The sequence below is a fragment of the Tasmannia lanceolata genome, unplaced genomic scaffold (assembly GCF_043159265.1).
Source record: "Tasmannia lanceolata isolate RefF3 unplaced genomic scaffold, GAP_Taslan_0.1 ptg000016l, whole genome shotgun sequence".
Classification (NCBI taxonomy): Eukaryota; Viridiplantae; Streptophyta; class Magnoliopsida; order Canellales; family Winteraceae; genus Tasmannia; species Tasmannia lanceolata.
Genome location: NW_027518693.1, coordinates 19706595 through 19716192, shown reverse-complemented (window position 1 = coordinate 19716192; position 9598 = coordinate 19706595). Strand labels below are relative to the sequence as shown.

The 9598-nt window shown below is 36.5% G+C and overlaps 2 long non-coding RNA genes across 3 annotated transcripts; one reads left to right on the top strand and one right to left on the bottom strand.

Annotated features, from left to right (window-relative positions):
* Positions 1–3173: 3173 nt before the first annotated feature.
* Positions 3174–8344, top strand: LOC143849144 (uncharacterized). Its single transcript, XR_013235569.1, has 2 exons — positions 3174–3285; positions 7141–8344. It is a non-coding gene; the product is annotated as an uncharacterized LOC143849144 (long non-coding RNA).
* LOC143849145 (uncharacterized) lies at positions 3493–7019 on the bottom strand. Of its 2 annotated transcripts, none has more exons than XR_013235570.1 (3): positions 6396–7017; positions 5734–6036; positions 3493–3911 (listed from the first exon to the last, which is right to left on the bottom strand). It is a non-coding gene; the product is annotated as an uncharacterized LOC143849145 (long non-coding RNA). The 2 variants fall into 2 exon arrangements; XR_013235571.1 differs by lacking the exon at positions 3493–3911 and adding an exon at positions 3920–4437 and having other exon boundaries at positions 6396–7019.
* Positions 8345–9598: the final 1254 nt, after the last annotated feature.

Here is a 9598-nt window from a genome sequence, read left to right as displayed (position 1 = left end):
AAAATGACCCATGGCTCATAAAAAATGACTAAAATGACTAAAAATATCATCATGAGATAAAAATGATAAAAATACGCCATATTAGATAAAATGACTAAAAATACCCATATACCAGGTAAAAATGACAAAATACCCCCGAGTGGTGCAAAATGACTACAATACCCTTATGACATAAAAATGATCAAAATAACCTCATATAGGGTAAAATAACTAAATTACCCCAAGATCATGAAAAGTTATCGAAATACCCCTATATCAAGTCAAAATGAACTATGGCACATGAAAAATGACTAAAAATACCCTCATGAGATAAAAATACGCCATATTAGGTAAAATGACTAGAATACCCCCCGGGTCATGCAAAATGACCAAATACACTGAGTCATGAAAAATGACTAAAACACCCTTATGACATAAAAATGATCAAAATACCCCCATATAGGGTAAAATGACTAGAATACCCCTAATCATGGAAAATGGCTGAAATGCCCATATATCAAGTATTTTAGGGCTTTTTGGTTTTGTTAGATTTCAAATTCAAATCCAAAGAGCATCCAAACAAAAAAATAATAATTTAGATTTGAAATCCAAATCTATATGTGGTCATCCAAATGGCATTATTTATAAATTTGTGAATTTTAAAATTCTTGATTTCAAATCCGGATTTTGGAAATCCAAATTCACCTCCAAATCCAAATCCAAGGGGTATCCAAACGGGCCCTAAATAGATGTTAATAAATATCTAGATGCGGCTGCTAGCAAAAGGGAATTTTGTTTGGAAGATAGACGGATTCCCATATTGTGACACGTGCATGAAAGACAAAGGAAAGAGCCTTTATCCCCATAAAATGCAAAAATAAGCTGTGGAGTTTGACCAAATCGTGGGTCATTTCCATTTTCATCTTTATTTTCCAAACGAATCCCATTTTGGAAGTATTGTTTTCCTTTTATCATTTCAAGAAAGCTATCGGAGTGGCTTTGAACCATTTGGTAAACTAAGTCATTGGCATAGGGATTTGGTAGACAATTTCGCGGAAATCCTTTTTGCGGCTCACTTTTACGTAGGACTGCAACTTGGGTCTGGTTGGGTCGGTCGGGGTGAGGCCAACCCTAGCCCAACATGAGATAGCATTCCCTAAACCCTAACCTTATGCAACCCGAGCCTCGGTTCGAGGATTGTAATGCCTAGCCCAACCCTCCTCTAAATCTCTCAGCCTATGTTCCAGAAGGAGATGCAAAGACTCGAATGGAATTATCGCTTGCAGCGGGCGTGTTAGTTAACGTAAAATGTGTAAATATTTAAAAAATTTAGAAATGGGCTTTGTAGAGGGCCGTGAGCCGAACACAATTTTTGGGATTTTCCTATTTTCACTCATTCTTGTACATAGAAAAATTAATAGGAGGCTTACTAATAGGGCATCTTGCTGTTATGTCATGTCGCGCTTTCCATATGGGCATCAGTGATGGTCCCAGAATTGGGGCATCACTCAACAGTAGGCCTCTCCTTTTAGTCTACCTTACAGCTATCCTTTTGCACTTACAAGCTGGTGGCCCAAGAAAGAAAAAAGGGTGAATATATCACTTCCCAAATAATATCATTAGAGGTTTCTTAGCAAAACAGGAAACCATTTTGTAAATGATAAAAAAAAGACAGAAATTTATCTTGTGACATGTGCACAAGAATACAAGAAATAGAGCTCGAATTCCCTAGAAACACTGAAACTAGTGTGAAAATGACCGAATTTTCACTTGGAAAACACTTCTAAAATAGTATCCCATGCTGAAAAAAATAAAAAAGGGGTGAAAATGGCGGATTTTTCCTATGTTTTTTTTCATGTGTGTGGATACGAGCTCACTTCCTTTGTCTTTTGTGCATGTGTCACAACATGGGATATCGTCTTTATCTTCAAAACGAAATCCGGTTTTGCTAGCAGCCTCTTTTCACTTTCGTCTTTATTTGCCAAACGAATTCCCCTTTTGGAAGTGTTTTCCTCCGTTATTATTTTTTAGGGAAAATTATTAAAACCATCCCTTGACCAAAATTTTCAACCAAAATTCCATCCAGATTTTTTAGGGGCCGTTTGGAAACACGGATTTTAGAATCCGGGATTTCTTCAAAATTGTAGCTAAGAGACAAGAGAAGAAGCGGACCGGCCGTCGTTTTTTATTCGTTTTTGACTTCTCGCCCTTCTTTCCGACAGCAAGAGCGTAACAAATCCTCTCATTTTTCCAGGTTTTAGAAATCTCAGGATGCAGGAGAGATTTCTAAAACATGGTTTTCTTACTTAAAATGCAAGAAACGCTGCCAGGACAGCAGCAGCAGCTTGATCATGAACCCTCTTTTACACTGTTTTCAAACTAAAAACCTGGATTCTAAAATCCGCGTATCCAAACGGCCCCTTAGGGATTACTAAAATCTTCAATTACCAACTTCTAGAGTAGATTCCAGATTTTGTTTTTCAATCAGACTGATCTAAGCCATTCAACGCAAAGTGAATTGGCTAATTTCGGGTGAAGCACTTTGTTTGCAGAGTTAATAATAAAATTACAGAGTTAATAATAAGAGGAATGCTAAACTTCAGGACGCCCTTGCAAAAAATGGATGAAAGGAATTTAAGGAATTTAGTAGTAACCCCGTTGGTTGCACATCACCTAAGTGCATTTAAGGCATATAATAGTCAAAGAATATTAAATGCATTTCGGTAATTAATGTGCAACCAATGGGGGTGATCTCTCAACTTTTTTTTTGGCAAGAGCGCTATTGAGTCTAGCATTCCTCTCAAACTTGCTTACCAAAAACTCTCTTTCTTCTTGGAGATTCTTTGCTTTACATTGAATTAAATTTCAGGAGGAAAAAGAGAAAGAAAAAGAAGATAAAGGGATCAGCCGAAATCCTTAAAGAAAGATCTCTCTTTGGATTAAATTAAAGATTCAAAAGCAGAAGGCAATGAAACAAACAAGGCATGCAGAGATTCGAAAACCTTCTTAATCCATTGCTTAATCAAACAACAAAGTTAATATGCGATAACGAATCAAACCCAAAAAAAATATATAAAAAAATTACAAGATAGCTTGCGAATCTCCACTTTGGAGTCTCTATCAAGGAACGAATGAAAGAAAGGCGATTGAACAAGTAGTCTATATAAGGCGAAATGAAAATGTGCATGAATGTAGTGAGAAAGAGATATGGAAAAGAACAGAGAAATGATGTTCGGGTATTGCGTGTTTCTGCTTGTTTTTGGGATAGTGGTAGTCGGGAAAGCCCAACATCATCTTCCAACACAGGTAAGAGTTTGATTAGTACTCACTGCACATCTTTTAACATTAACGATCAAAATACAATCAGCAGTTGTCTTAATGGGTAACTAATGGATAATTAGATGGAGAAAGCAAAGTTTTAGCATGGCATCAACGACAGCTATTTGGTTATCCAAATAATAAAGCAATATCACATCCTAAACAGTTCAAGTACCATAAAAAAAAGAAAAAAAAAAAACAGTAAATACTTCAAGTCTATAGAAATAGATGTTTCAACTGACCCATTCTGCTGTTTTCCCAGTTTTCCTCTTTAAGAAAGAACAAATCTGCTGCAAGAGTCTAGAAACTGAATAATGCTGATGATTCATCATATTTAAACACCAATCTTGATACCTCATTAAAATTTCAATCATTATACATATTCAATACTTAAGAAAGTAGAGATAAGCCCCTGAAAGCATGATAAAAGATGATGTCATTGCCAAATGAAATCGAAAACCTTTGGGTTTCTCCATGCAGATTTTCCCAAAGCAAAGAAGATTTGCTTACTGCTATCAAAACCTCAATCTAAAAATCAAAATAACAGGATTGGGCATGTAGCTCAATGGTTAAGGCTTTAACATTCAGCCTTGAGGTCGGAGGTTTGATTCCACCTGAAAAATAAAGTCAAAACAACGATGAGACACCCATTGAAACACACTAAATCATATGACAGAAATAGGAAAGTCACCCCCCGCCAACCCTAGAAGGATGTAGATATGGCATAAATATCATGGGTGGGCTACATTAAGCTTCTTTATGTGTCTTTCCCAAGGAAGACAGACATTCAAATCTAATGTTAGCTCTTTCTCTCAATAATAATGCCAAAAAATTAAAAACTAATCAAGACAAAGAGGCTAAAAAAAATAAATGAAGAAGGTGGCAACTGATATCCCACAATCATATTTTGATAATGGTGCTACTCACTTTGTTTTATACTTTTCGTATTGGATGTTGATAGCATCTTGGGAGTTTAGATCCGAAAGAAATTGTAATTGGAAGTTATCTTACTTAGCTGTAAGCACATGACTATTTTCACGAATGACTACATTGACAGATATTAATCGAAGATCCAATGCCACCTCTTCATATTGTTGGTCCTTCCATTGGACAGTCAATTATGCCATGTTGGTAAGAAAACTGTAGAAAAGAATCCTTTAATAAAATTGAAATAATGAAGAGGCTATTAGAATATGGAAAGTCCGTAGGAAGTTATGCGGACATCATGAACACAAAATTTAGTGGAAAAATGACCCCAAAAAAACTGTAGTAATAGAAACCAATAATTAATCGTAGATCTCATTACACTGAAACCTAACCAAAATCAATTGGAAAGTAATGAGTGGCTACAAAATGAAGAATAAGACATCGTTGAAAGTATGTTGTGAAACAGAGGTTAGGATGATAGTTGACATGACCATGGATTTAAGAAGATATGAGCCACTTCCTTTTTCCCAACATCTATCCCACATAACCCCGTCTTTTACACTCAAATGTGACTCCATCAACCCTCTTCATAAATCCCATACAGTAAGGAAACAAATCTCATATATCTATGCATAAATGAAAAGAAAATTGAGTAATAGTTATTACCAAATTAGCAGAGTTTGTGAATGCTAGTGCCTTCAAAAGGAAACCCATTTTTTGGAGAACAGCTTAATCCTATCTATAACTGCATGTTAAAAAATAGGAAAGAAAACCAACCCAATAAAATAAGTTGGGTTTGACAGTATGCTAATAAGGTTTTAATAAAATCTGGGCAATACTAAGATAGAATTGAGACAAAACAAAATCTAGTGTAAACAGCCACTTCGAATAAAATTTAGTGTAAACAACCACTTTGAATTTTGAATTTGATTTTCTCGAAGATGTCCCTCCACAAAGTGAAAGAAATTGAAATGGCCCTCCACAAAATGAAAGAATTTGAAATGGGGTTCATTTTTTTTTTTCTGCCACCAATAAAGGCAAACACCATTTATGGTGTGTTTCTACAACTAGAACAGGTTTTCGAATAGAAATTACCAATCCATGCTTGGGAAAAAGTAATCAGAATAACACCGACCAATCAAAAGCTTAATCATCCCAGCTCTCTTTATGATGACACATGAGCAGAACAAATAAAAAAACTAAACTGTTAATAGTAATATCACATAAAAAAACATAAACAAACCAAAGATTAAACACCAAAGAGCATAAATTCCGACAAACATTCAAAAAGAAATCCATCTGAAGAAAGAGTTCATAAGGTACAATAGGATGTAATTAAAGAATAGGAAGCTCTAATGCCTGTGTTGAATAATACAAAATGGTCACAATCTAGTATTAGCATTATATTCTTCATAGTGGTAGTAGTAAAATGGATGGGATATTCAGAGTAAATGAAGTAAAAATCTACCTAAAAAATCCTACAAATTGAAAGATATAAAAAGAGTATACCTTAATTTTATTTATCCTTCCTGGAATGCTTTGCCTGACAAAGGTACTAAAAATCAAATCAAAATGTAAAAAAAGGGAATATTAGAAAGAAAAGGGGTGGATAGTTGAAAAAACTATTATAAATCTACAAAATCCATTCTTATATATAAATTAACCATTCAAGATTACAAATTCCCAACATCTCATCACGGCGGACAGTTTTAACATGTGTTTTTATCATATGATTCAACCATCTCCAATCCAAAACCTGAAACCCGGTAATTTCATTTCTCTTAAGTGGAATGCTTTGTTTGACATGGGTACCTAAAAGATATATATAATGGGGAAACAATTAGGACAGATAGAAATGGAAAAAATGACATGAACTAAACATGTTGAACGTACATAGATACTCTATTGACACTAATCATATTCATTCTCGTGCTCGTAGCAATTCTAAACATGAAAAAAAAGAAATATGTTCTTGTAAGCATTCTATCAAACAAATGATATACATCTTGAGAATCTGTGCATTTTAAAAGGAAATCCATGATTTCCAATACCACAAAGCATTGAAATGACACTGAAATACTTTTAAGTTGCTGACATTGTATTCAAAAACAAAATCCACACATCAGTCATCCTCAATAGCCCAAAAAAAAAAGACGTGACGAACAACTGACCTGAAATGTGAGTGAGGGTATTGGATACCACACAAAAAAATGTTTTTTCAACTTAGGCACTGTTTGTTCATGATTTTGTGAACCGATTGTGAGCCCAAAACTGATTAGGCCCTGTTCGTTTGAGATTATGACAGCTTATTGTGAGCCCCAAAACTGATTATTGGACTCAAATTACATCAATTTTGAGTCCAATAATCAGTTTAAGGGCTCGCCATCGGTTGAAATAACCTCAAACGAAAGGAGCTTATTGGGCTCAAAACTAATCCTTACTATACTAAAAGAGAGAATCCTATATTTTTCGGCACGTTCTTTCCTACTATTGACTTATGCACAATCACGCCGAGCCCACTTGGGTTAGGTTTGATAATACATTCTAGGCCCAACCATGCATCGGGCTAGATTTTGGTTGATGTGGCCGCTCCCAATTTGCATCGGGTTGCATAACACCTGTTGAGCCCAATCAAGTACAGTACACATTTTGACATATTTGGCCCGTAGCTTACTGGCCCAATTAGTTATTGGGCCAGATTTTGGCGGATATAATCTGGGTCGGGCCTAGACAAGTTGGTTTTTGCAGTCCTTTTCACAGTAGCTCTTCTATTCTGGTTCATGGTTTCTCTTGGCTATATAGTTCTTCTAAATGAGAAATCAAGCTTCAAGAAATAGTGAATAGTCGTATCAATACACAAATGTATAACTCCCCACGAATTTCAATTGCGCTTATATTGATCCTAAACTCTCACAGGAGAACTGTACATACACTATCTTAATAGAGACCACATGTGGGAAGGACACGGGCACATCGGACCATATCAGCCTCCGATTCGGCGATTCCATGTCCAATGACGTTTTGATTCGCCACCTCAAAGGCAAGCACGTGAGAACAGTTGACAATGCCGGACTTTCCGTGGCTGATGATGTGTCACGGCAACCATTCCGGCCATGCGGCGTAGACCAGTTCCAGATAACTAGTGCTTGCGTTAAGTCCCGGATTTGTTATATGTATCTCAAACAGACCGGAAAAGATGGTTGGCGGCCCGGTCTCGCACAGGTGCTCGTGTCGGACACACCACATTTGTCCTCCGAGTCGTTTTACTTCCGGCGGTTCCTCCCTCAGCACGTGTGGCATGGGTCTGACACATGCGACACTAAGGTTACGCCTTTCGGTATCAAGTATACCAGGAAGGTGTTTGCTAGCAAGCCCGCGCCAAAATTTCCATAAAAGAAATTTAAATCTGGGGAAAATTACCAAAAACCTTCTTTACTAAAGTTTATTAACAAGAAAACCCCTAAATTTTGGATGGTTACTATAATGTTTTGGGCCATTCATGTGGCTGGCACTAGGATGAAGTTGTCTTATCAGATCGAATTGTTGCTTGCTCAAAACAATAGTATATGCTTAAGGAAGGGTAAAATGAGTAGAATCAATTTTAAATTTATTTTTCTAAAGGCTATGATGTTGGCACAATGGCACTATCATGTTTTGATAATTGCGCCAACTCTTGTTTTTTTTGTTTTTAATCAGCTTTCAAGAATGTTTTGGGAATTGTAATAACCTTTTACTGCTGGTTAAATAATAAAAGACAAGATGAGTTAGTGCAATTATTAAAAAAATGGTAATCCCAACATCAGTAGCCTTTCGCAAAATGACCGGTTATTCTAGTAATTGTCCAAATTCAGTGGGTTTCCGTGTTGAGAAACTTTAGTTGATGGGGTTTTTGGTAATTTTCCCTTAAAATCTATGGATGAAACCTTGTTTAAAGTCGATGGGGTTTCTCTTTGTTGGGAGTCATCTATATTGTATGAGCTTCAAATAAATGTCTCTCCATTCGAATTTATTATCATTTTCTTATTTTTGTCTTAGTTGTAGTTATTGTTGTGAGTACATGTCTTACAGATGTTATTTTAAATTTATGATTAATTCCATCTTGTTGTATACTGGTATCAAATGTTGTTATTTTTTTTGTGTTCAAATAGACTCACATATTGCCATATACCTAGGGGTGGCAATGGTTCGGTTTCGGTTCGGTTTGACCCCCAAACTGAACCAAACCGAAATTTGAATCGGTTTGGTTTTACCAAACCAAAACCCGAACCAAAACTGAATTTTCGGTTCGGTTTCGGTTCGGTTCCGCCAATTTTGCCACCCTTTACTCATAATAATTGCAAATATTCGGTTTCGGTTCGGTTTGATACCCAAACCGAAATTTGAATCGGTTTGGTTTAACCAAACTGAAACTGAATTTTCGGTTCGGTTTCGGCTCGGTTCCGGTTCGGTTCGGCCAATTTTGCCACCCCTGCATATACCCCATTAAGTTTTATTTAGGTTGAAAATTGCTGCATTGACCCGGCCTGAAAATACCCCGGTTTGGGTTTAGAAATCATAGGTCTTGGGTTGGGTCGTTACTCAGTTCAAAAAACCAGACCCAATCTTGACCGGATTTTGGACAGTACCGTGTCGGGTTAAGAAATCATAGGTCTTGGGTTGGGTCGATTTTCAGTTAAAAAAGCTGGACCCAATCTCGACAGGATTTTGGATAGTACCATGGGTTTTTATTAGTTGTTTGGAAGAATCGAAAATAATTTCGGATCCCATGATAGGCATCAAGATCCAGGTAGAACTCACCCCTAAAAGCTAGCCATTAAGGGGAGGGTGCCCACTCCCTTATAAGCCCATCCACCACATCCCTTCAATTTTTCCGATGTGGGATTTCTTGTTTTGCGTAGAACCCCTAACAATCTCCCCCTCCACGCAGAAGCAACGTGGAAAATCCCACCCCTCCACACAACGGCAACATGCCTCCACGCGGAAGCAACGTTGAAAATCCCACCCCTCCACATGACGGCAACATGGGAACAAAGAGATCTTCTCCGAGGGAATTTCACTGTCCTCGGTGTGCAACTTGGGTGAAGTTTTAAAAAGTGGAAATTTAAAAAAAAAAAACAAATTCACCCCCCTCTTGGTTGCCAAATTGGGAAGTCAATTTGTATCTGAGCTTGGCTATAATTTTGTAACCCTAACAGGTTTAGAGTTAAAGATCATCTATTGGAAACTAATATGTTGATCCATATGAAATCTTATCTAAATGGTCTAGATAAGACATGTTGAAGATGATTGAAAATGGTTTTCTTTTAAATTCTAATTTTAGAAAGTTGTCAATATGACAAGAAATTATTTTCAATTATTATAAGAGAAATTCTAA